Raw genomic sequence first — 27,742 nt, forward strand, 5'->3', positions numbered from 1 at the left:
GGATGGTTACAGTGCCTATACAGGTGACCCTGGGCTTTGCCATATGGTCCTTCCAAAAGAGGGTCTAACTGGAGTATAGAGATGGTCTGAATTAATCAACAAAACAATATCCACCTTCCATTCTGTGTGTGTGTGTGTGTGTGTGTGTGTGTGTGTGTGTGTGTGTGAGAGAGAGAGAGAGAGAGACAGAGAGAGACAGAGAGAGACAGAGAGACACAGAGACAGAGAGGAGAGAGAGACAGAGACAGACCGAGACCAGGGGAGGGGGTATGAGGACTTCTAGTGTGACAGCAAATTAAGTTCTGAAGCATATGGCTTTTATAGATTAAGAAGCCATTCCTTAGTATGGCCAATTGGAAGATCTAAACCTCTTAACCTCCTAACATACACAGAAGGAGCGTGTGTTTCTTTATTCTGCAGTCTTGTTTACAAAGCGCTCCAGGCCCTATTCCCTCTGGGAGCTGGGAGTATGGTCTGATGGCAGGAAACTTAGTCCTAGGCACAGGCATAAGCAGCCTACATGTTGAGTTATTCTAAGGTTACATCATAGCTGACTTTTAGTCAGTATATAGTGTCTGTATGGTACAGAACCTTTCCAGGAAGTGAATTATGTGTAGGAGGCAGGAAAGTGATTATTGCCCCATTTTATAGACTCAGCCATTCAACACTTACTTGTTGAAAGTCTACCACACATCATACAATTGGCTCAAGGTGGAGGGACGTTACAGGAGTCGAGTCATGCCTGTCCTGTGGGGCCTGTGTTTGATTATACACTGAGGGGGAATACTATCTGAGAGCTGGAGGGAGATACAGAGAGAGGCCTATCAGGAACCAGCCAGAACCAATCTGGAATCCTAGTGAGGCACTAAGACCAGGAAGGCAGTGTGAAGGAGGGAGCCAGAGAGAAAGAAGCTAGGTTTCTAAACTGGGATACAGAGCTTCAGGCCTTGTTTCCTGTGAGGATCTTGGGCTTGTTCTGAGACCACCAAGAGCTGCTAAGGGTCTCACACTCAGGGAACTAAGTGAAATCCAAACTTTAAAAGGATTTTTCTTGCTGAGTGGAGAATGAATAGGAAGGGAACGAAGCAAGTAAGTTACAATTTGGAAGGTGTGGCTTACCAGGGCAGTGACAATACAAAAGGAGGGAGTAAAGTGATCAGTCTGGCTTGGTAGTGGACTAGGTGGGGCAGCTAGGAGAAGAGGTGTTGGACATGGTTCCTGGGTTTCAGGCTTATGCTACTGGAAGAACTTTCATTAGAGGAGGAACAGTAAGTTGTGGGGAATGAGATATAAAGTAGATAGATATAGGAGGGTCCATCCACTAAAAAGATGGTAGTCAGTCCAGGAAGGAGTTCCTGGTACTGAGGGGACCATCTTAGTGGGCAGCAATACTTAGTGGGCAGTGAAACTGGGGACAGAGCCATCAGGGTGGCAAGACAACCAGCATGGGACAAATAGAAAAGAGGAGCCCATTCTTGCAGAGGTCACATGGAGTAAGTGTTCTAGCCTTCTGAGGGTTGGCAGTAGACAGCAACTAGCCTGGAATGTGCCTCCTGCCAGGATGACTATGACATCTGCCTTTCTCCGGGACAATTAGAGAGAAGTCCATATTCCTCAGTGGTTCTGTTTTCTCTCTCTGTTCCTCGAATTAGGGTAGCAGAGAGAACTTTTCCACAGAATGTGCAGGGAGGGTCACCTCCCTTAGGAGGCCTCGTCCTTCCTGAAGTATTTCACAATCTTGGAAGGATGGAAAATCCTTCTACCCATTTTAATGCAAAGCTGGGAAAGCTTTAAAAAATGGCCTTGAATAGGCGGAGATGAAAAACAAAGAGGCTGCCAACACTGGAGGCTGGGGGGAAGGGGATATGGGGTAAGGAGATTTTGGTAGGCTCCAAAGTTAGCAGTTTCGGAGCTTTATTGCTCAGACCCAGAGGCCCAAGCCAAACAGGGCAGGACCAGGGTTCAAGGTGCAAGGGACAACAGTCCTTTGGCGGAAGAGGTCTCTTTCTTGTTTTTTATTCCTGATTAACTGTTCAAACAGCCTTCAGAGATTCTTCAAAAAGCTGTTAACTGTAGATCCTCCACTTCTTCTACTAGCTAATTTTTAAACACAGCTGAGCCCTGAGTGTCCCTTCCAAAGGCTCAGAGGTCAGAGGCCAGCACAAACTCTATGCCAGCTCTGTGCAGGCTTTACCTCATGTCTAGGAACGATGTACATTAGAGTAGAGGCTCTGATCCCTCCCTCGTCCATGTGCCAGAACAAGGTTTCATCCTCTGCCCTTTGCCCAGGGTTTAGTGGGGTTTGCTAATATTACTGTAATTCCCAACTGAACCTTCCAGGTCATTGTAAAAGAGCAGGGACTGTATGGCAAAACCTGGGTGGGAAAAGTGGCTCAGACTGTTAAAAATAAGCTCCCAACAGTGGAAGGGAAGCACTCCCTCCTTGAGGCCTGAGGTCAGTGTTCCCATTAATCTTCCTGACAGGTTATACCTACCCTAAGGGTTTCAGGGTCATACCCTATCCGTAACCACTCAGAACTTTTGAGAGATGGCATTTCATACCTAGAGGTACTGTCACAAATATATACAATCAATGTGCATACACATCTGTCCTATTCCCAGTCAGGGCCCAATGTTTCTCCTTGTCCTTGGTTAGCCTGTGTGGCATCTACCTTGTAATAGATGCTGAGACCTACTTAGATCCATGGCTATTCCTGAAGTCTGAGGACTCAGCCTTCTGGTGTCACCCACCTCATCCTAGCTCTCTGGGATCCCAGCTTTTCTAAGGGGCCCAGTAGCCCTCTCAGCCAGCCACATGTCCCTTGCCAGACAGCCATGTCAACAGTTCTGGTGCTCTTTAACTACTGTTAGGCATTGTGGACCTCAGGTTCTGGGGATGGGATTTAAGACTTGTAAGAGCACAAGAAAGAGTATAGCAAAGAAAGCATGCTACACAGAAAGACTTGTCTGAGGCCAGTGGGTGCCTGACATGTCAGAACTGCCTGACATGAGTCCTGCCTCTGGGGAAGTCAGCACTCCTTGTCTGTAGAAGGGCACATCCTGTGTTAACCTTGGCAGAGAGACTGCTCTTGGGTTCATGCTTCTGTAGAAGCAGTCTCAGTAGGAGTAGAGAGACAGGTCCTGTTCTCCCAGCCCTCTGCTTGGGCAAGAGTCTTCTAAGAAGTCACATTCTAAAGCAAGTCACAGGTATCACAGGTTGGGAAAGGCAGGCTAGGAGTGCCAGGGTCTGGAGCAGTTGGAGGTCATCCCTGAGAATAAGCTGGACATATAGGTGTGGGTGCTTAATACCGTGGTAGGTATGTAGAAAGGCCCCAGGACACCATGATAAGGTACCACTTCCCTTCCTGCCTGGGTTGCCTTAGCACCAAATACCCTACCACTAACTTGCTGTAAAAAGATGGAGCTGGTCCATATGCAAAGATAGAGAATGTCTCTATCAGCCATTCATCCTGCCCTGGCTTGCTCCAGTAGACTACATATCTCCTCTTGATTCTGTTTCTTAAAATTCCTAAGTCTCAATAATCCAGAAAATAGCCACTACAACAAATGTTTATGTTCTTCATCCTATCCTTCCCACGGAGGCCTAAATGCTAAGAACAGTAGTGCCTGGAGTTCTCCAGAGGCTGCCGTGGGGTCCATCACCCTACACCGTGCTGTCCTCCTCTTCATTCCCTTCTTAAGGGTGGGCTTCTTCTCCTCCTATAGGCACTTCTTCCCAAAGCCACTTGAAAGGCCTTAAGTTTTAGAGGGATAACCTGAGGGTGGCACTGAGTCTCAGGGTACAGATGAGAGATTATCTACGCAGAGCTGGTGGAACCCTCAGTCTGCGGGGCTGACTTCAAAGCTGCTGTTGGGCTTAACCCACTGCATCAAAGTCAGCCAGTTAAACAGTTTGCACATAAAAGGGAGAGTGGAGGGCTTAAAGGCCTTCCTGTGAAGGCAGGCAGGCATTCCACCCTCTTCTTAGGCACAAGAGCCACTGGAGGAGGAAGCAACTGCTTCTCAAAACTTGCAGAAATTATAGTATAACCTGGTTTAGGATTTGAAGACTCTACAAGCCTTAGGCCTTATGAGGCACCTGTGTGGAGAGGCCCTTCATATCTGTTCAGCTACCTGCTTTATATCCGATCTTGTACTATGCTTCCCTGCCTCCAGCACCCATGTTTTGGGTGGTAGATTATTTGGCTGTTGGGTATGAGGATGTATGGTGTGACAGTACAGAAGGAACTGAGTCAGGCTGCTCAGATTGGATCCCAACTTTTAGGTATGTTTGAACAAAGGCTTGTTACAGTACCTTCCTTCCAGCTCTAGCAGCCTTGTGTGAGCAGGTTTAGAGGAGACCCCCCCCCCCCAGAACTCTCTGCAAAGGCTCAGGGGAATCTACATTACTCTCTGTCTCCCTACTTTGCCTCCCTCCCTACCCCTGCTGGGTCCCTTGCTTGACTCCAGTATACTGTGGTCCCAGAAGCACCAACTTCTCAAGCAGAGCCTAACCTTTCAGAGCACAGAGGGGTGCTGACCCTGCCCTCATTCGGGGAGACATCAAAGGGAAACTAGAAGCATTCCTCACTGACCCCCAGTGAGTGGGAAAAAAGCAGCAGCTCTGCTCAGCTGCCTGGGCTGGGGATTTTCCATCCTACCAAGGATATCCACATGCTACCCCACTTTGGCCTTTGAGGAACCAGGAACCTCAGGGAACAGGGTTTGATTTTCAACTTGTTAATGCCACGAAGGGATAGGCTTGTTGGCTTCAGGGCATGTTCAGCCATCAGAGGGGCTCCCTATCCTCAGTTTCCTCATGACAGGCTGATGCTAGTTTAAAATCTTAGCATTTCTCACCCCAGCAGAACACTACCTTGGGTTCCCCTGAGACCTGACTAGTTTGTGTGTGTGTGTTTTGGGGGGGGGGGCAAGAAAAGTAAAGATAAGATGCCTATCACCTCATTCCCCATCAGCTGTTTACCCACCAGGCCTTTTGTGGAGTGCACACTGAAGCCTAAGTAGCAGCCCAATGTAGATCAAGCTATCCTAGACTGTTTCAAGCCCTCAAGCAAAGCACTGTGAAGGCCTGAGGATTCAGCATCTCCCAAGCTGAGGGGGCAGAAAACCCAGAAATGGAAGTCACATTTATGCTAGCACCAGCGTACCCCCTGACTAACATGGGCTTTTGGTAGCTTCTGACTCTCAGATCTCCATGTGCAATTTGTAGGCTAAAGATACCCTACCCTACTCAGGGTTTCTAATCCCATCCTTAAGAGTTGGACTACCAGGTTTTGCACTGAGTCTCAGCAACCCCAGGCTTGATTTATTTTATTTATTTTTTATTTTTTTGTTGTTGCCCTGATTTACCAGGATGATGTGATGGACCAGGCATGCTATGAGACCCTTATGGACCTGGACTGGGCTGCCTCTACCCTTCAGGGTAGTCAGTCACCAGTTATACACACATGAGGGCCTTTCCAGAGCATGTAGTATCTCTGAGTCCCTTTCCATACTTTTTGGGGATGTGCAGAGCTGCTTACTTTACAGTGGTTGGGATACAGGTTTATAGTTGGCAATTAATGGTCCTGGGCTGGAAATGAGGCTGATGACATAGGATTTTTTTTTTTTTAAAGCTTACAGCATGTGTTTGCCATCCAGTGGGGTCCCATATGTAGCATAACATGTATGTTCTATGTAGCCTCAAACTGGGCCTGAGAACAGATGTGTTGATGAGGAAAGTGCTAGCACCCACAGCCGTCTCTGCAGCAACAGTACTACTAAGTTGTACTCCAATACTACTAAGAGGTGGGAGCTACTCTGGGGCTTTATGTGAGATGACTGTCGGGAAGTGTAGGGGTTATTTAGAAACGAGAGAAAATCTGACTGTCTAGAATCTCTGGGCATAGGCATCAACATTTGTCAGTTGCGTTGGGATGTCCTGGCATTGTTGGTAAGCCCTAGTGAGCATGTTCCTCCCTCATCCTAGAGCTCACAGGACTGGCCAAAGAGAATGCAGTGTGGTCTCAGGAATATCCTCCTGGGCCAGGAGCACTACTGAGATGGGATGTTTGCCCCATGTTTCCAGGGCATGGTCACATAACCAGGCTGGAACAGGCTCAGAGGGAAAGATTAGATAATTGAGAGTCATAGAAAATACCAGAAGGCTCATGCTTCATGCTTTACTGTCAACACTGGCCATTTTTATGATTATAGAGAAAGTAGAAAAAAAAATCTTTAGAGAAACCTATCTGAGTACCAAAGTGCTCTTTGTAGCAGGCTGAATCATGGGAGGCCCTGGTGGAGACATATTGAGCCCTGACATGTGACTGTGCCCTAGTTGAGGCCTTCCCTCCCAACATTTCTCAGTCAAATCAAGTACTCACTTGGCTTCCAACTTCAACAAGGCTAGCTTCAAGTATTGTTCTACAGATGAGGGGGTTACTCATTTTTGCCAAAGTCATGTAAAGGACACAGAAAGTAGATCTGTTGCTTTTCCACCACTCATAAGTGAAAAGGTGGAAGAGAAGGGGCAGGTTGGTCAGAAAGTCATGAACACTGTTTGCTATTCATCCTCACAAGATAAAGGATGCTGCTGGGAGTTGACCTCTGTATCTTGTCTGTGGCTGGCCTATGCCTTCATCTCATCATGGGCCATTTCAGAAGAGAGACTGCAATGACAGAAGTGGGGTGAAATGCTTGGACTGGATAAAGTCAATAATAGACAGTGCCTGACCAAAAACTAGTGGGTACTTGTCTTCTCAAGTTCTGTGATGTGCCCCAATCTTCAACGGAAGCCATTCCCATAAGAGCTGGTGTGAAGGATTGAACATGGCTGTGCCTGTTAATGAGCCCTTTGAGCTGGTACTTCCTAAGGAAAGACAGGTTGACAAGGAAATTGTTCTTAATGCACAGAGGCAAAGGCAGTTGTCAAGGTTTGTCTTACTAGGAAAATGCCAATGTATTTCTTTGGCCATCTTCTGTGCACATGGCCTAGAAGAAGCAACTCTTCACCTAACACAACTGGCTATGATCATATCTGCATCATGGAGCAAGAGTAGCTAGCTCTAGAGGCTTCAATGCACCCAGAAGAACCCAGAGAAAGAACAAGGAAGCTCAGGGGCTTAGGCCAGGATTCTGGTCCAGAGAGAGAGAAAGAGAGAGAGAGAGAGAGAGAGAGAGAGAGAGAGAGAGAGAGAGAGAGAGAGAGAGAGAGAGGAGAGAGAGAAGAAGAAGAAGAAGAGGAGGAGGAGGAGAGGAGAGAGGAGAGAGAGAAGAAAGGAGAGAGGAGAGAAAGAAGAAAGGAGAGAGGAGAGAGCAGAGAGGAGAGAGAGAGAGAGAGGTGAGAAATGTTCCCTGCAGCAAGAAAAAGGGATAGCATTTGAAATGCTAGTACTTGAGGACAGTGTGTGTGGTGCTGGCTAGCAGGAAGGTTGCTACTGATGCCTGAGGCTTGCTCTAGCTCATAAATCTCCACTTCTCCTTAGCAGTGTGAAATGTTTACTCTGAACTAAGCCTCTGCTTTAACAAGTCTGTTTCAATAGGAAAACTGTCGTTGATGGAATCAAATGCAATTCCTCCCTTTTTCCAGTTACCCACTCCTAAGAAAAGCACAGACATTTGGCAAGCAGCCAGAGCCACAGGAACCAGCATTTGCAGATAGTAGTGGCAGATATGATGGCCTAGTGTGCATATGGGAGAACCTGGCCCCTATGTGCCTGGTCTTGCAAGTTCTTCAGGCTAACAGTTCTAGATGGTTGGGGACCTGTGCTCCACCCTTCCCTTCCAGTCCCATTACCCATTGTGTGGAAGCCCTCAGTGGGAACCTTTAGTCTTGATGCTGGTTCATTCTTAAGACTGGCCTGTTGCTGTGCTTCTGCGTTATTGGGAACTAGGGCATCCCAAGGCCCCTGGGCTTTGACTAATAAGTCTTAATGCTAAGCAGCAACAAAAGTCCTGTTTCCTCAGGAGAGAGAGCCTAGCTAGTTCTACCCAGTGCTGAGAGTATAAACACACAAACATGTGGCAGGCAATCTACCAGCCCTAAGGCACCAGTGTGTTTTCTTTACCTAAACTGTAGAGGGGGTTTCCTGTGTGTATCTAGATGCCAGGGGTTGCTGATATGACTTAGAAACATCTGCTGCCCCCAAGCTTTGCTCTATAAGACCCACGATGGTTCCTTCCATGTGAAATCCTCCCAGGAGAATAACCAAAAATCACTGTACTTCTGGTGCCCACCTTTCCAGAGTGGCAAACAGAAAGGAGCAGGCTGTAAGAGTAGAGAATTGTGATGAGATAGCTTCTGGGAGGCTTTGGGACCCCAGGTCCCATGGATAGAACCCTGGTGGGGAGCTTTCAAGCCTTGGTGCTCCTTCAAGATGTTTCTGGTACTAGTGGGGCCTAAAACAGCTTTTCCAGCCTCAGCCTGGGTCCTAGAACCTGACTCATTAGGTGTGAGATCTCAGTCATTTGTATGTTCGTTTATTTCTTCATCAAACATTCACCGAAGGTCCACAATGGGCTCCAAGTAGATTAAACACTGAAGATAAAACACTGAATGGAAGTGGTCAGTGTCTGCCCTCATGGACCTTGAATGATGGATCGACAGAGTTAGTAAACTCTACAACAAACATGCAGTTATACATTAAAAATGAGGGCTGGAGGTGCAGTTCTCCATGGCTCAGCCTGAAGCTTAGAAATAGCTTAGGTACAGTTCAGCCTAAGAAATCAGCCCTGGCTTGTAAAGGTGAGAGACGGTCAGAAGAGAGCTTGGAATGTTTAAAGACAATGTCAAGAGAATGTTATGGGTGCTAGGGGCGCCTTCAGCAGATCAACTGCTCCCTGGCTTTGTGACTTGGGCCCTTGATCACTCTAGTTTCAGTTTGATTATCTCTAAATCAGAAATGATAGATAGTATTCATATGTCAGAAACTGCTTTGAGGATTAGTGAAGTGATGTGTATAAAGCACTCAGCATAATGCCTGAAAACTCTAAGTAGTATTAGCTCAGGATTATTCTTCAGACTGACAGTGTGCTCAGAGTGAGCATGTTTTCTCCTTAAAGAATAGAGTGGCAGTTCTTTTAGAATACTCAGATGTTAATGGTAAAACCAAAACTGTTCTGTTACTCTTATCCCTAGGGCCCCTTCTAGATGAATGTGATGGGTTCTAGTGGAGGTCTGGTACTCAAAAGAAAAGAGCAAGTTTTCCTCTACTTATGTGCAAGGTATTGCACTGAGTTTTTTAGCTTCTTCCAGCTCCCAAGAGCCTGTATCTGTCACACATCAGCTTTTCTCAGCCTTGAACCAGCTTTTAAAGCCATGGGATTTGAAAGCCATCCTTTTTGAGCTGAGTACACTGTATGTGTGTGCCCATCATTTGTGCGTACATTTATTTGAAGGGCACAGCTAAAAAAAACCCCAGAAACGTTGTCCTAAGGAAAACCATATTATTTCTAGGCTTCATAGTGGCCTAGTAGGAACCACTTTGGTTTAACCAAAGCCTCACTTCCTACCATAGAGTCTGTGGACATTATTAAAGTCACCTGTTTCCATTGTCCCCAGATCACCAATCTTTTTCATTTATTCAAGCTCTAAGAACCTACCTCTACATGGGGGTGAACAGTGACTTATAAGACGAGGGGGTCCCAGAGTTGGAAAGAGATAAAGCAGAGTAGAATGGTTGGCCTAGACCTCTCAGAAGAGATCTTCCTGTTTCTGCCTCCTGAGTGCTAGGTCTGCATCTATCTTCTATGAAGCTTATGGGCCTCTTTCTAGCCACTCTACCCCCATAAGATAGTATAAAAACATTTTCCTAGGAGTTCTTATAGTATTAGAAAATGGAATTGTAAAAGAATTTTCTCTTTGGATCTTTTTTTTTCTCTTATTTTTGATCAATTTAATAAAATGATCATATTCTCAATGATATCTTCTAAAATCTCCTTGGAGTAAAAATTCCACTGGAGTAAAAATTCCACTGATATGTTAGTCTGACAATGCTAACATGATAAAAGAACATATACCTATCAAACCTATGATTGCCAGTGCAAAACTCTTAAATATTAGCAAAGAAAGTGGCAGTTAAAAAACAAATATAGACCCGAATTAAGGCCATAGCAAGATGCAAAGACATAGACAACCTGGGTGAATCTCAGAGGTGGGGAGAGGAAGGGCTTCATCTTCATTCAAAAATGGCATGCATGCTACTTGGCTCGATTCAAGGAACATTTCCATAATACCATGTGTGGTGGTACATGCCTTTAATCGAAGCAACTCAAAGGGTAGAGGCAGGTGAATCTCTGAGTTCTAGTCTAGCTAAGGGTATATAATGAAACCCTGACTCAAAAGAAATAAATATAGAAATATGTAAATGAAGTACAGGTTAGTAGTTTCCAAGGGCTCAGGGCAGTTAGGCTGGAGGCCATGGGGTGCCATGAAATGGCTATCTATATGGGCCCTTGAGGCTGCAGAGACATTCTGCAGTAGCACTGTACTCTAAGCTTGATAGGCTCCTGTAGTTCTAAAGATGTCAGTAGGGGAAAGTGGCCATGGGGTATAGAGAATCTCTTTGCTATTTCTTACAGGTGTATGTCAATGTATAGTTACCTAAAACTAGAATGTTAAAAAAAAAAAAGTCATCTCTCACCTAAATCAGTAGTGAGTGCCCTAAAAAAACACCAGGAAGTTAATTTAAAAATGTAAGAGAAAGATGGGTGAGTAGGCAAAGAGCTAAACAATATAGACACTTTATAGTTCACTTGAGCATTTGGAGTAACTACTTTTACTTGTGAATAGTAGTTTTCTATTTACAAAGGTGATTCTTCCTTAACCTAAACCAACAAAGAGTCAGTAGAAAATATCAGCAGCATAAGGAAGGTTACACATAAATTTTAACTAGATGAATTGATTCTAAGGTTTGTGAAAACAGTAGCATGTCTCATGATGCTGAAGTAGCTGCAGCCACCCCTGTACCTCTCTAGCCTGGCCTGACATCTTACCCTGTCGTCATGGCTGGGGTGATTCTTCCACCAAGGTGAGAAAGGCAGTGGTTTCTAAGATTGTGCTTCCATTCTCAATAACCTTAAGGGGCTGTTTCTGACACTGATGCAACTCAGCCAGACTTCCCTCTCCACTGGCCTTGCTAAGCATGGAGAATTTGGGTTGCAGGTGATAAAAGATGAGCTGACACCTTATGATGCATTTAAGGAGCGCAGAAGCCAACTCATGTCCAGCACTTTGCTACATGGCTCCACATTAATATATCTCACCCCTGAACAGCTCAGGAAAGAAGGTGCTTTTATTATAATTTTATAGACTGAAGGTCTGTAGAAAGTAGTGGAGCCTGGATTTAAACTTGGTCTGTGGTTCCAGAACCTGCTTTTAACCATGTAATATTTTCAGGAAATAGGACCACCAATCAAGTAGCAGGTGTGGCATTCCTCCCAAACAGTTTCACATGAACAAGATTGGAAAAGCATAAATGGTGGCCCAGCTGAGAAAGAAACTGAGTCCTTGCTTTGGAACTCATGCTGTGGAACCATTTTGACGTGCATAGATCATAACAGAACTGGACTAATCCTTTCTAGTGTCTCCTTACCCGATTTTAGTGACTGGTGCAGGGGAGGGGCTGGGCTACATGTTAGGATTATGGTACTTTTAAAGCCCCCCCCCCCATGCTAGCAAGTTGTTCTACTCCTAAACTATACTCAAAGCTCTTTTGTAGTTCTTTTAAACAAATAAATAAAAAACAAAAAATCCCTTGCCTTGAATTACACATTATTCTCTTGTTCTCTCCTAATGTGATAAATTTGGTTTTAAGATGCCCCTAAAGCATGATTAGATATATACCCAGATGGCCATAACATCCCATTTGGATGTTACCTTATGAGTGAGCCTATAAGAATCAAGTTTTCATGGCCCCTGATGCGATTAGCTGATGAAGACTTAAGTCAGGAGTTAAGGCTGTGTGTCAGTCATAGCCATAGCCATGCTTAGATAATAATAGTGTGAGCCACTCATTAGTTGGGATACAATGTACACTTCATGCCATTGTGTCTTAGATGATATACTAAGAAGTCCTGCTATACAGAAATACACATCATAAAGCTATATAATAAAATAAACAGACATAGTATAGTCCTAAGGAGAGCCTGGAAACAGACATAAATAAGACTGTGAAATACAATCAAGATAGCAATTAATATCAGTAGAAAAAAGGTGGTAAATTTAGTGTTGGGACAATCACATACCTGTGGGAAGTAAGTTGGCTTACTGACTATTCCAAGTCCAGACCAATAAATACAATGTAAATGTAAAGCATGAAATAAATGATGATAGAAAATATGGGAGACTTGATTGAAATAGTCTCACAATGAAGTTCTTTCCAGGTCTGATACAAAAACCCTAAATCACAAAAAGACTGAAAGAGCTGACTCTGTAAAAAATCTTAACAATTCTTCAGCAGTTACTGAAAAAGCTAAAATACCCAAGAAACAGTGGGAAAAGTGTTTTTTAATGTATGTGCTGTAGGCATTTTATATTAAATAATTTAAGAAGTCCAAAGGCTATGAAGAGACAGCCTTAAAAGAGGGGGGGCTTTCAAATATTTGAAATATTTAAAAAGATAAAACCCTCACAGGAGAGAGATGACTCAGTGGATAAGAGGGCTTGGTATACCGGCATGAGCACCTGAGTTAGGATCTCAGCACCTATGTCAAAAGGTGGGTGCGACTGCATGCGTGCCTGTAACCTCAGTTCCTGTTGAGGTCTAGGAGGATTGCTAGAGTTTGCTGGCTGCCAGCCTAGGTCCAGTCCAATGAGAGACCCTGTCTCAAGGGAATAAGGTAGAGAGTGATAGAGCAGGGCACCTCTTATCCTCCTCTGGCCTCTGTATATGTGCATAGGCACATACATCACACACACACACACACACACACACACACACACACACACACACACCATGTAGAACCCTCAAAAAAAAAAAAAAAAAAAAGAAAAAGAAAAAAAGAAAACCAAAGCTGTAGCATATCTTTTAAATCTTTCAGTATATACTCTTGTTGATGAGATCTGGGGAAACAGACACATTAGTGCAGCATTTACAGTAGTATGGGCACAGTGCCTATTTGGCATTGTCTATTAAAAGGTGAGGAACTATTTTAATGCTATTTGAAGTAGGTTGAAGAGACATGTTAAAGTGAATCCATTAAAAATGAAGACTAATACATTGTGATAAGATTATTGGAAGGTTATCTTGAAAAACTAGTAAGTTATAAAAAGGTTAATTTGCCGGGCGTTGGTGGCACACGCCTTTAATCCCAGCACTCGGGAGGCAGAGCCAGGCGGATCTCTGTGAGTTCGAGGCCAGCCTGGGCTACCAAGTGAGCTCCAGGAAAGGCGCAAAGCTACACAGAGAAACCCTGTCTCGAAAAACAAAAAAAAAAACAAAAAAACAAAACAAACAAAAAAAAAGGTTAATTTAGATCATTTAGAGAATATGTAATAATAGTAATGTTTGCAGATATGTACTTATTTTAGAAAAATAACAAATTGAGATTTTATTTTGTAAAGCATTGTGTAGTACCATCTTCCACAGAGAGGATGTTTTTGCAGAAATATGGCAGGGCCTAGCCAATTTTCAGAGGGGCTGCCATACATCTTCCATAATCTCATTGACTTGCCCTTGAAATGCTTATCTAGAATCAGCTTGAGTCTTCTTTTCAGTAGATAACTGGTCTAACTGTCTAATTTCCATGGGAGAAATTCATTAGAAAATCTCTTTCCAACTTGATGAATTCTCCTATAAGATTTATAGTTACTCTTCATAAGTGATTTGCTTTGTGTATGCTTAATATTGTTTGGTGGACAAGAGCAGCCTAGAAGGAGCTCAGTCAACAGAGATGCCAGGAGGGATAACATGTGTGGGGAGGAACAACTATATTCAATGGGGAGAGCAATTTCAGAGGGAACTAATTTCATAAGTGGTCGGTTCATAAGTGAATACACTTGAATGGATAATCACTATTTTTAGCTGCTCTATACATTCATCAATAGGGGACTTGTTCCATAAATCATGGCACAATCAGAGACTCTGCAGCTGTTAGTAGAAAGGATGTTTGCTGCTTGTCTGAGTAAAGCTCTATCTTTTCATTCATGTCCATTGGTGCTGAGCACCCATGCTAAACCTGCAAGGTTTTATTTGGCATGGCCTCTGGGACATAGGTCTCAGCCCAGTATACTGGCTGGCACTCTGCTTTCTTCATGTACTCTGGGATTGCTTCATGATAAACCATCTACCCCTGGCCACTGTGTGCTGTCGACCTCCTGATCTCTGCATTGTGTCAGCAGCACCCTTGGGAATGTTCAAACACTCTATGAACTACTCTTTGGAGGAGAGTCTGAGTTCTACCCATTTCTTAAAGGTACCTTTAGGAAGGTGGCTTTGTAACACCTCATGTGATATTCTTGATCCTGCATCACCATCTACATGGCTTTGCCAGGCACTGTTGAGTCCACATGTTGACTCGAAATGGGGCTGGGTTCCAGGAACACACCAGCTAACAACCTGAGCAGAACAGTGAGCACGTTCTGTCTGGGAAAAGCCTGGCCCAGAGCAAAGGCCACATCCCCTTACAACACACTGGAATCCTCGTCACGAGAAAGCAGCACTGTCCCCTGCTCACTTGAATATGCATCTGTAAGTAAAACTGCCACTCAGATGCAGCACACCATAACAAGCCAGTCCTGTGCAGACAGCTGCAGGGCTATGGCACCTACCTGTGCACAAGGCACATCTACAAGTGTACAGGAATGTGTGTCACCTGTGTCAAAAGGAGGCACAGAGACAGGTATCTTTGTTTATATAAAGTCTCTGGAAAAACCTAGCAGGGATGAAAATAGTAGTAACATTTAGGGAAGGAAATTTGGGAATTAGGGTTGGGTTAGGAGAGCCTAAGATTTTACCATATTCCCTTCTGTACCCTGATTTATTTATCACTGTTCAATTTGTGTGTGTGTGCATGCAAGTATGTGTGGTCCATTTTATTGTGATTTAAAAAAATAATACTAGTATATTATTAAAGGTTTGCTCTGATGTGCATTGTATTTTACTGTGATTTTTGTTTTTTAGCATAACATCAATACTTTACAAAAGTCTTACTTTGAATATGGCAGGTGTCATTCCAGATTGGGAGTGGATGTGGGCAACTACAGTGTGCATGCTGTATGGACAGCATGCCTGTGAGCAGCCGCTCTCCAGGCATGGAGCTGGAAGTCTCTGGTTCATGTCACTCTGGAGCAGGGGCTGCTCTAGCACAAAGAAGGTTTTGAAAGTGAAAGGCAGAGCCAGAGTCAGGGCAGGCTCTGGGCAGGCTCCCAGAGAGCCCAGCAACCCTCTGCTGAAGGGTGCCCTGCACCCCATCGCACAGGCGGGCACTTCCTATGAAGTGAGATTGCTACGTGAGTCTCGTCATTACAGAATTTTGAGTTAGAGTGATTCTAAAAGAAAAGAATGAGAACAGCATGTTCTATTGTGCCTCATTAAATATTGAAGATTTTATGTAACTTTCCTCCATTTCAGGTAATTTTTGATTTGATGAATGAAGAATGACAACAGTTCATCTTTCAGTTCATTTGTGTCTCTGTTGGTCTAAATGTTTTCTAATGCATATCTGCCTTTTAAACTAATTTACTTTTAAATTTAACTTAGATCCCATTCTGCGATCACATTTCATATTGCCAAAACTCTGCAGTGGGGAAGGCTGAGTTATCTTGCTCTGCTCCAGAGCTGGTTTGGCTCTGTCTGTTCTCTGGGAAATGACACAATGTTGACCTAAGAGGGGCCCTCACCTCTCCCTACTGAGTCCCCATGGTTGGGGAAGAAGCAGCTGTGAGCCCACTCCCAGACCTGCCCATGCCCACTGTGGACATACTCATGCTATGCTTGTCTATGGACTCTGCCCTTGGCATCCCTGTTGCCCACCTGGGCTCTGGCAGAGAAGTTAGGCGGGAAGAGGCCTACCGAGTACCCGCCAGTATAAGAGGAAACGGAGAGAAACAGCTCCCAGTCAGCCCCAGAAGGGAGGCCTGGAAAAACTCTGCAGCTGGAGCTAACACAAAGGACTTTTCAGATCCTGCAGCCAAGGTGCCCAGTGCTTTTTTTTTTTAAAAAAAAATACAGCTATTAGGGTGACAAGCCTTTCCAAAGGCTAGCAGTTGGCGAGAGTTTCCAGGAAGCTGGTCTGGCATGGGGCTGGGATCATAGCAACTTTTAACGAGTGAAGTTCAGAAGGAAGGAGTCATCAGGAAAGGTTTAAGGTTCAACAAACTTTTTGAATTATTTTGCAAAAGTTCTGGCTTTCCAATTCAAAGGCATGTTTCTCTGTGATGGTTTTAAGCCAGAGCTTATTTCAAAGGCAACACAGACTGCACGTTTCTGATTCATTCCTTGAAGATATTTGCCTAATCCTAGAGACAGACTTTGGAAGTGCCATCCAGTACCTGGAGACACTGGAGCCATCTTACTATCTCTTCAAACAGTAATCCACCCACATGTCTCCCCCCTCTACCAGTTTCTGTGGTTGTGAATACATACATGCGCACACCTTCCCTAAGCAGGAAGCTAGTCTTTGCCAAAAGTGAATGGAATTCAGATTTCCAGAGGGTATTCTTGGTCTCCAGCTCCAATAGCTATTTGACGAAGAAAGATACTAGTGTGTGTATGCTGGGGCTCGAGAGAGGGGCTTCCGTAACCATTCACATCTTTCTGGGCCCCAAGAAAAACCCACAACTGGCTGTGCTCTCCTTAGCCCCACCCAACCTCAGTACATTCCTTCCCTTCCTGAGCCCACCCTGGGTGGCCCCAGCAAACCAGCTTCCACTCCTCCCTTCCCACCAGTGGGGAGACCTAACCCATGTCCTTATTGAACAGCCAACAGTAAAAATGAAGGTCATACTACAAGTCCCAAACAGCTGAAAAGCATCCCCCTCTCCCTCTTTGCTTGTTCTCACCCCAGTAGGAGAATATACCCTTTTTCTCTGTCTAGCAGCCCAAAGGACTAAGCTTTCACACCTTCCTGTGATTGCTTCCAGGAAATCCTTCTAGCCTACTTCTGCCTGTAACAAACATTTTTGGGCCTGGAAATGAAGAGGCTGCTGTTTAGGCTGTTGTAGCCCTTCACCACTAGAACTTTCTAACATAGCAGGGATCTGTATTCCCACCTAAGCCTTCCAAGTCCTGGGATCTAGCATCTCCAGGAGTTGTACATTTATAAATGTTGACATGGTTATTTGATTTGAGTTACAGTAGTGATCGGCAATGGCAAGATAGACTGGCTGGCTGGTCATGCTAAATTTCTCCTTAGCATAAGTTATTGAGCTCTTTATTTGTTTTGCCAGGTAGGGTACAAGTACAAGACCCTTCTGTAGCCATCAGAATGAATGAGTGACTATGATGGACATTTTAGTTTTATGCTCAGCTCAAAGGCCATGCCGAACTCCAATACAACTGCTCCCTTTGTTTGCTAATGAGACTATTTTCAATGCCATAGCCTCCTGGTAGGCAGGGTTATTTCTCCTGAATTTAATTCTGGGCCTGGCCATTTCACCTGGTTCCAGATGCCACAAGGTGCTCAGCTTGCCTAGTCACAGTTGGCTGTATTGTCTGTGTCTCTCTCTAAGGCCCAGTCTGATCCTCTTGCTTGGTCAAAAATAGTGTTGTCCACTAGGATCTTTTGGCTGTTCTGTGAAGTGTTAATTACGGCTTTCCTGGCCAGTCCCAGATCTCATCTTTAAGTATCTATATCATACCTCCACTTTACCAATTTCTCCTTCCAGGCAGAGCCTGCAGTGAACTTGTCTTCATTACCTTGGAAGGATCTTCTTATCCTAGTCCTTGTCTTTGAGTATCCATTCAGATAGCTGGGATGTGGTACTTAAGGAAGTGCATCAGGCAACTAGCAGTAATGTAGTCATTTGATCCATCCCTACTGTAGGTGATTGACAGAACCAGAATCAGAGAAGAGATTGGTCCCACCAGAAAAACAAAAGAACATAGGGGGGTAGGAGTTGGGGCATGCCTTCTAGCTCTGGGCCTGACATTAGGTGGCCATATACTCTCTCATCTCTCCCATTCTCTTGTCTTTCCATTGCATGATACCTCCAGAGATGTTGTAACCCAAACCCAGGCTGCATGGTCTGCTGAGGTACTGTGATAGGGCCATTGCCTAGTGATGACAGTCTGGTGAAGAAAAGCCTGGTAGCAAGGAGAACCTGAGGGAAGAATATCTTAGTGAATCCCTTAGTCTCTGGGGTGGATAGCCCTATCCCTACCCCTCTGGACACTGCATACTGAGTTCAATCAAGCCGGGAGCCTTTTGCTAAGCATCACCCATGCCCTCCCCTAGGCTCCTACTTCTGGCTGCACTTGAAACCTGGCTTATCATTGCCAGGTCCTTGAGCCTGTACCTGGAGCCCACACATCCAGCTGGTAGAGTTCATAGGGCAGGGTTTTTTTTGTTTGTTTGTTTTTGTTTTTGTTTGTTTTTCTGAAAAAGAGCATTTCTGTTAGTGTTTCAGACTAGCAGAGTTTCAATTTAATTTAACAAATCCAAGCTGAGTGGTGGTGGTACACACCTTTAATCCCAGTACTTAGGAGGCAGAAGCAAGAGGATCTCTGAGGCCAGCCTGATCTACAGAGTGAGTTCCAGGACAGCCATGGCTATACAGAGAAACCCTATCTCAAAAAAGTCAAAATCCATATACAAACCAGAGGAAAACAAAAGCAAGCCTATCTCCAAAAGGTGCAAGAGGGAGAATTAGGCAAGAGAAGAAAGATCTCCTTGGAGCAGAGAACAGCTATTCAATTTAACACAGGGAGTTGGCTCACACATATGGCCTAAGTGTAGATAAGGCCAGGGTAAGGGGACAGGCCCAGAACACATGAGCACTTTAAGTTCCGATCAGACCTTTACCCTAACTTTTCCACCTCAGGTAGAGGCCAGTTATCAAGAAATAATAGTGGGGCCCAGAGGATGGCTGCCTAGGGCTACCTACCTCAATGGACCTTTTTCTTTTGGGGTAGCAAGTTTAGGCCCTAATGCAGGATACGTGGACACCCCACTTCTCAAATACCTTCTATTACCTTGCAAATTCAGCTTTGTTTCTGCTTCGGTTCTCCAATAGGCACCACAAGTCACTGTTAGGGCAGAGTTATACTTTGAGTACAGTGCAGTCTGATCGTATACAAGGGCTTAGAGCCAGAGTCCTCAAAGAAAAACCAGGTAGAGTAAAAATTATCTCTTAAGACATCTTGAATTGCACCCCTCTCAGATAATTATCCCAATAATCCCTCTCAGAGCCTTTTGTATTACTCCCTTCTGAGTTGCTCTCATGTCACCCTGGTCTCTCATGGAGTCAGCTAGACCTGAAAGACTTAAAGTCAGACCTCTGCTAGCCAGTCATTGCTAAGGACATGTATTTCAGGTGTGGCTTCTGCCCAGGACTTCTGAACTATCCTAAAAGGGATATACAAATAAGCATAAATGCTGAGTGGGTGGCTTTGGGACCCCATGAGAAGCCTGGGAGGAAAGGTCAACCTAGTCTATAAAATCTAGAGATGTTCAGAGTGGCCTGTAGGTCAGTGAAGGTTCCTGGCTTCTTTATGTGGTAATGCCAGGTCATGATATACTTAAGAGGCTGAATTCACACAATTCTCATGACAGAAGGTAATCAGATGACCAGTGCCCAAACCCACATGGACTGCTCAAATATACACAGTGGGTCACAGAATCTCATGTATTACTGTTCCAGTGCCAGCTCATTACTTCAACTTGACCTTTACAAAAGGAGACTTAGGCTCTCTCAGGGACAGGGTGTCTCAGAATGAGCCTGGTTCTGCCAGTATTTCTTGTGTGATAGTAGCAAGTTTTTGTCCTTCATGAATCTTTCACTTCTCCTTCTGTGAAGCCGAGGACTGACTCATTAAGTGTTCTTCAACCTACCAGGATGTAAGTTAAGTATGTCGGCCAACCACCATCTACCACCAACCCTAGCACCAGAAGTTCAGCACAGGCTAGCTTGTTCTTAGCATTGAAAGTCACAGTTTGTGAGTACTGTGGTCACATTTGGGTTTATCTTTCCAATAGAGAGGTTGCTATAGTTTCCCAATGACTTGCAGTGCCCATGGAAGGTAAGATATACAACTTATCCCTCTCTGTAGTCTGTCTGAGGGTAGGTGTTTGAGTTGTCAAGTCAGCCCAGTGATGATGGAATCAAATGACAGAAGCACACAGGGGCATCTATAACTGCCATACACACAGTCTTCTAATCCCACTTCCAACTTCCTCAGAGCAGAAATATGGGGGTCAGGCCCCTGCCTGTATGTCTTTTAACAGGAGTCAAAACAGCCCATGAGCCACTTTCCCAGCTACTTAAGGCTTTAGTCAGGATCTGTAGACTTGCCCTGTTGTCACCTTACTCCAGATCATCCTGGAGCCCAGTACTCTTAAGTCTTCAAGTTCATCTTGTTTAGGACAGCACTTGGGATACAGCCTCACCCATTTGTGTTCTGTGGAAAATCATTACCTGGCAGTTTTTAAAGCTTTTGGGTCAAACAAGCAATAACCTCAGGGGGTCTCTTGTCACAAAGGGACACTTTATACTGTCTAACATTTATCCCAAAATCAGGTATATGACTGGATATCTGACCCCATTGCTGAAATTTATATACCAATAAAGGAAGTTACATTCTTAATGTGTTAATTAGTACACAAGGGAAACTGTAGCTCATAGATGTTAAGAAACTACTGTAGGGTCCTGTGAGCAGGATTGAATGACCCAAGCTTGCTAGGGTTTCCTGGAAGATACTGCTTAGTCATTGTGAGCCCACATCAAACCTAAGCTTCCCAGGGTTTCTTGGAAGACACTGTCTTTAGCCATTTCGAACCTCACCAAACCCAACCATCAACTGATGAGTTTGAAAAGCTGTGATATACAGAAAACTACAGGACATAGTAAAAAAAGCAAGATGACATAACTAACTGAAGGACAAATGAGGCTATGATTCCCAGAGCCTGGATAAGGTAGATACCCCTTTTTTCATGCCCATCTAGAGGACCATTGCAGAGGGCATTTTTTCATAGACATTGATATGTATAATGTTGAAGCAAAGGCCTTACAGAGACAGCAGAGCTAGTTACAAGGAAGAACTGTAGGGCTCTGCATAACCCAGCCCTCAAGTTCTACTGGTAAACTTCAATGCTAATGAAAGGGTAACACTGGCCAAAGAACAACCTGAATCTGATGAGTGGAACTGAGGAGAGTCCAGGAATAGAACCCACAGTGAGCTGATTTGTAGTGATATGCCAATAGGGCAGAACAGTGGGGAAAGGATGGTGCTGCATCAGACTGGATGTCCAAGTGGAGGAAAAAGCTTATCTTGACCTTGACTTCACATAGGACACAAAAATTGATTCCAGATGGACTGCAAATCTACATGTGAAAGGTGAGCTTTTAAAGCTTTAGAACAAACCAGAATATCTTTATGACCTTGGAGTAGTCAAAGTTTCTTAAGCAGGACATAAACAATACTATCCAGAGAGGAAATGTTTGATTAACTGGACCACATTAAAATTAAGACCTTCTGTTCATCAAAAGACACCAAGAGAGGGAGCAAGACAGCCTGCAAGGGGGGCAGTATTTAGAATACATGTGTGTATCTGTGTAGCTGACAAATGACTCCTACTCAGAACACCCAGAACATAGAGAGACAAAATTGCAACTGAAGAACAGCTCTCAGTATAAGATGTGGACACTCAGCAGAGAATGTAGAATGGGACTCAGCTTACTGCAAATTATAATTACCATTTGATGCTGCCAGATACCCATCAGGAAGGCTAAAAAGGAAACAGTGAAAATTGGTGTGTGTGAAGATGTAGAGAAACCAGAATATTCACATGCTTCTAAGTAAGAGTAAAAATTGGGGTGGTTGCTATGGGAAACATCCAGTCACTCAGTGACCCAGCACTTCTACCCTAGGCACGCAATTAGAAGAGACAGCCATAACTTCCACCAGACACATGCATAAAATATTCTTAGTAACTCACTACCAAACCTGCCCAGTGGCTATGGGTAGTAAAATGAATAAGTGAAGCACAGAGTGGAGTGCCAGAGAACACCAGGGTCTTGGGACCACTGTTTTCTTCAGCCCTACAAGAGGGTTCTCAGACATCAGTGAATGCAAGTGCCAGAGACAAGGGTGTATGTGCTGTGTGATCCATCTATGTAGATTTCAAACACAGGTAAAGCTGGCTGTTGTTGCTGGAAGGTGAGCTTATGGTTGTTCGTGGCATGTCAGTGATAGGAAGTGAGATCCAGAGGGCTTCCTGGAGATTCTGCTGCTTTCTCTGGATGCTTGGGTCTCAAGTAGGGAAAATGCATCGTCAAGTTTACACTAAGATCTGTGTACATTACTCTTTTGGTGTGTTCACTTTCTCCTATAAGTTTATTGCACAATGCCCTGTAGAAGACTATTTTCTGAGCTTTACTGGAGATACAACCTAGGGAGACAGAGAAACTGGGCTTGCCTCCTTGCTTAAAAGGGTATGTTACTCCAGTACTCTGACCAAACCACCTTGGAGCTCTGTCTTTAGCAGGCTCTATAGTTCACTTTCCACTTCCAGCTCTAGGCAAAGCACACAGGAGATATGTTTGGGTGCTCTCTCCTGTTATTTGGTATCACCAGTGTAGTATGTGATTGTACATACTACTGCTTTCCACTGGCATCCATTAAGCCAGTGTGGTCCTCTCAGAACAGTTCTAGGAGGTTTCTACATCCCTTTCCTGTGCTTGTTTGGAGGAAGTGAAACTTAGGAGAGGTTAGGGGGCACTGGGGGCTGCCTGCAGCTGGGCCAGTGTAGGCTGGGAGCCAGATTGAGGGCATCCGATTCCCAGTCCCGTCTCTTTCCCACTGAGCCACTCCGCCTCGCTTTTAATTTAATTAGAAGAACATTTAATCCCCCGTGCATTTCAGAGACGGGTTTGAGCCTGGCCGGGGCCGTGTGGGGCTCTGACAGGGATCCTGTGACTCATACAGCCTTGCACAGCCCTCCCGGGAGGGCTCCCATGAGGCTTCTTTGGCACCTTGTGCAGACAGAGGTGGTCTGGAGATTCACAGAAGACAGGACACTAGTCTGGAAAGACAAACTGGTCTCATCTGTTCTTGACAAGCCCCCTTCCCTATTCTCCTGGACACTGCCCCCAACACGGCCTCTCAATCTTCTCTCATCAACATTTGCAGGCTGGGAAGCCAAGTAAGAGAAATGGGTGCTCAATGAGGTACCACAGCAGGCCCTGATTGTCTCCAGGCCCTGAACATCCCAGGCAAAACTGTCCCATCAGAAGAGCTAGCCTCCTGATCCACTAATGCCCCCCTTTCCAGAAAGCATAGGCTGGCCCCAGCCTCGCTGACAAACGCAGAATTCAGGAGACATTAGTAGTGATGTGGATGAAAGCCAGGCCACAGCGGGCCTCCCTGGAAAAGAGAAACTCAAACGTCTTGGCGTGAGATTCTGCAGGGTCCAGGAGAAAGTTGAAGACATGGAAATTCTAATTAACGTACGTGGGGCTGGTTTTGCTCAAGGATTTTTGAAGCTGTCATGTCACAAGAGGCCCGGCAAGCACATGCTCGCCCGGGAGGTGCTTATGGGCACCTGGTGGGATTCTTGCAATGCCCTAGCCTGAGTTCTTACTTTGCTCTGTCCTCTAGACTGTCTTCCAACCACCTTGGTGAACTAGGTGGCTCCTGAATGCTCCTACACTCCCCCCCACCCCCAGAGTGGGATGACAGGCTGGTTGGTAAATAAAAGTTGAGGCTCCTAGTTGGAAATGTCACAACAGAAAATTCAGAGGGGGTAAGGAACCAACTTCTCAGAACCTTCAGGGAAACTACATGACAGAGCCAGGCTGGGCTAGGCTGCTGTGTTTATGGTAGGCTTGGCCTTTGAGGGTGCTCATCTTGGGTATCCTTGTGTGACTGATAGGGCAAAGGTGTGGGTTCCAGGCAAGTTCTGATTGGTTCATCAGCTGGAGGGTGGAGGTGAAGTGGCAGTAGGAAAAGCTCACTGAGGCCACACCCAGGCACTATCCTTTAGCTTTAAGCTTTGGGCTCATGTCCTGGGCCCCATGTCTCAACATCCATGAGAGCTACCTGGAGACCTTATTTCATTTCAAGCAAGGCTAAGGATGTACTTTCTGTTTCAGAGTAGAAGTGGCAGTCTTGGAGTTCTGTCCTGAAATTTGGCCAGTGTTGGAAAAGGAGTGGCAAGAGGAGCCATGAACACTCTGCTCCCTACCAGCCCTAGGCTAAGTGTCAGGGAGTTGTTACTTGGGGGCTTGAGGATAGCCTCAAGAGGATGTGAGAGGTGTTCCTGAGGAGATGGAAGACTGAGTAAACACTGGAAGATGCATGTGATTCTGATAGCTACAGGAGTGATGAGGGCATTCCATCTGGTGTGATACCACACAGGGCAATGGATGCATACAAACCCTTGCCAGTTATCCACAGTAAGCAGGGTCCTAGGGAATTAACCTATTGGGTGTAAGGCTACCCCCATATCTATGGTAGTTCTTCCACATGTTGGCAAAGGTCTCTATTCTCTATTTCATAGTTGGCCCTTAGAAACCTGGAGTAAGACTTTGGGTAGAGGACTTGTGTTGAGGGAGCTTGGAGAGTACAGGGCTCCCTTCCAATGATGTTAGAATCAGGAAGACAGCATCTGACTGAAATATGTATGCAAGTCTGAGGCCCAGCTGCACAGAGTTGGATAAGGCCCGGGAGGTACTCAGGGAGCTGCTGGTGCTTGCCTAGTGAGCTGGGGTCAGAGAAGCTGCCTTGTCTTCTCAGCACCCTTCCCTGTTTACCAGCAGCTCTCTGTATTTTTCAGTAGGCCAGCATGTTGGCCTCTCTGTCCCCAAACTATCAGTGGCCAATAGGCTCTGAAAAAGAGGAGCTTCACCCAGCCCCAGGGACCTTCCCATAATCAAGGCTACAGTGACCTCACCTCCCGGGGGCCCCTGGGTGGGGAGAGCTTGAGATGGAAACAAAATGTGTCTTTATTTATGCTTTTAATTTGAATTCTGGAACTGACCCAGCATAGTAATACATTTAACATCAGTAAAATGCAGAAGAAAAATGGATCTGTTTTTTTCTGCAACTGCCTCCCACCCACTCTGCCCCCTGCAAGACCCTAGTACACATCTCTGTCCCTGGTAGACACGTACCAGGGTGTGTGCCTCTTTTTTCTGTGTGTGTTCATAGGGCCAGTTGCCCACAGGAGCCATGCTGCATCGCTGAGCTGCTGGAGCCTAGCTTAATTACAGACATCAATCAACAAGCTGACTGTGCAAGAGGCAAAGGAATGCAGTCCTGGTGTGGGCACATGGACCCCATACACAGTGCCCACGATGGTCTATCTGTTCCCCCAGGATGGGGAGGGGTCTTGGAAAGGCCAGTAGTCCTGGGGAGCACATAGAGTTCTAGGACCCAGACATATACCATGCCTGTGGTCATCCTCTTTGCTAGGACTTCCAGCAAGGATGGCGCTTGCCTTCTGAGGATGTGGGTGTCCAGATTCTTTGATGCCTCAGCCCTGACCCCCAGCTCTGCTTTGACCAGATTGTATCTCTTTTCTGAAGCCTGTGATCTCTCTCAGTTCCTACCTTAGGTCTTTTTACTCAGTACCACCGTGGGCTCCTTCTTTCATACCTCCCACCTTTTCAGGTTGGCTCACTTCCAGCTGTTACATTTGGAAGAAATTGCCCTAGAAATGGCCTTAATGTGTTCCTGGGTGGGGACTTGACTGGGTAAAGACTGTCTACCTCCTACTCAGAGAGACTCCAGGAGTGCTGGCCTGAGAAGAGCTGTGGTATCTGGATAGATGGTAACATACTAACTAAGCATCATTTGTATCTCTGAGACTCTGTTACCTCAGAGGGGAGATCAGAATTGGACTAGTACTCAGCAATGTTGTCTTACTGGCTTCGGGCTGCTTCTGGAACAGATGGGCAGTGTTTGACTCCAGGAGCTTTGAATGTATTAATACCAGCACTAATACCCCAAAGGGATGATTGATTGTAGGGAAGCTATAGGTTGAACTATGGACTTGTATCTCTAGTTTTCCACTCTCCTCTGAGACCCCATTGGGGCTTTCCTTCAGGGACTTCACTGTGAGACATGTTTGTCCATCTGGATGGATGATTTGTTGAGAGCCCTGCCCTCTTTTGATGAAACTGCTTTTGTGTCTGGAGGCTACTCCATGGCCATAAGAATAAAATGGAATGGTCACCAGCAAGAGGTGAGTGATCAAGAGGACAAGAAGGCTGAGTGGCCTCTCTAGGCTTTGGCAATTCTCTAGGGCCTGTTATGGTTGCCATGGTGCTACTTACCATCCCCACTCCTAAGTAGGCACTGTCATATTGCATATAACACCAACCACAAGACACCAGTATTTATACTTTGAGTCCTCTCATGTCCTAGACTTAATCAATTGAGAGCCTTAACCATGTTGTATGCTATTGTTCTACCCATTGACACCAGCCTATACCTGCCCAGCCTGTCTGGACTCCTGCTCACACCTCTGTTCCTGCCTATTAATATAGCCAGCATGTAAGGCTGGCTTAGGAGGGAGAATGACCCCTGCTTCTCAATAACCTACTGTCTCTCTCTTAAAAACTATGAGACATTGGTAACCTCCCTTTGAGTTTTGGTGGCTTGGGAAGATAGAGGGCATGGCTTGTTTGATCATAATCATCCCTTCTGACAATCCTGCCTTCCCCTAAGGTGGCTTCAGCTTTGTTATTTGGTTACTTAAAAAGCCCTCAGCACCAGTTTCTTCAGTCCCTGCAAAGTCAAGCCCACACAAGGAAGATAGTAAAGACAAGAATTCCAGGCATAGGCTAGAAGCATTATGACCAAGTACACAAGGAATTTTAGTAGAAAGAATGAAAGCATCCCAGTATGTAAATCCCAGGAGGACTAAGAGTGTGGCACCAACACCCTGACACATAGACACTTTTCCAGGGGAGTACCTAGTGATACAGTGGCCAGAAGGATTCTGAATGGCCTGCTTCTACCACATGGCTGCCTCTATACTGGGCTTTGGTGGGAACATGAGTTACATGTTGCAGAGAAATCATACCATGGCTGGGTACTGGGGATTGGCCTAGTGATGCTGTGATGGGGGCCCCAACAGGAAAGAGGATGGGCATGTGTCCCAGGCCAGCTGTGTCTCAGGAGAAGGCCAACTGGAAGGCGTGGAAAATCAGCCATTTCCTCCACCTGAAGGAGCCCCTGAGGACAGTAGTGGCAACTGGCAGACAACACCCGGCATCTGCCCCATGGCTTTGGCTAAAGTTCCATGGGGAAATGCTAAAAAACAAAGTTGACTCTTTTAAAGGAGTGGTGGAGGGGAGTAGGGAGAGAAAAACTATTTTCTCAGACGCTCAAAGCATGAAAACAAGTGGAAAATGATCAGCTTAGTTTTCCATAAGTCAAAACAAGAGGATCATATTTCCAGATTTGGTGGGAAAGCCCCTGCTCTCTTCTCTTGCCCAAGTCCTGAGGCCAAACCCAGCAGCCAGTGGCCCCAGGTTCTTAATGGTAGGCAGTGAGTACTGAGTGAATAGACTGCATCCCAGCAGAGATGAGAATGAGCTTTGCTCTATGCCAGGGTAGTTCCCTTGAGCCCCAGCCTC

General features: G+C 45.4%; 1 protein-coding gene across 1 annotated transcript in view; it reads right to left on the minus strand.

Moving 5' to 3' along the window:
• Kcnq1 (potassium voltage-gated channel subfamily Q member 1) overlaps positions 1 to 27,742 on the minus strand; it is a 329,937-nt gene that overhangs the window by 139,856 nt on the left and 162,339 nt on the right. The window lies entirely within an intron of this gene.

This window comes from Peromyscus leucopus, chromosome 1, assembly GCF_004664715.2.
Source record: "Peromyscus leucopus breed LL Stock chromosome 1, UCI_PerLeu_2.1, whole genome shotgun sequence".
In the NCBI taxonomy this organism is placed as follows: domain Eukaryota; kingdom Metazoa; phylum Chordata; class Mammalia; order Rodentia; family Cricetidae; genus Peromyscus; species Peromyscus leucopus.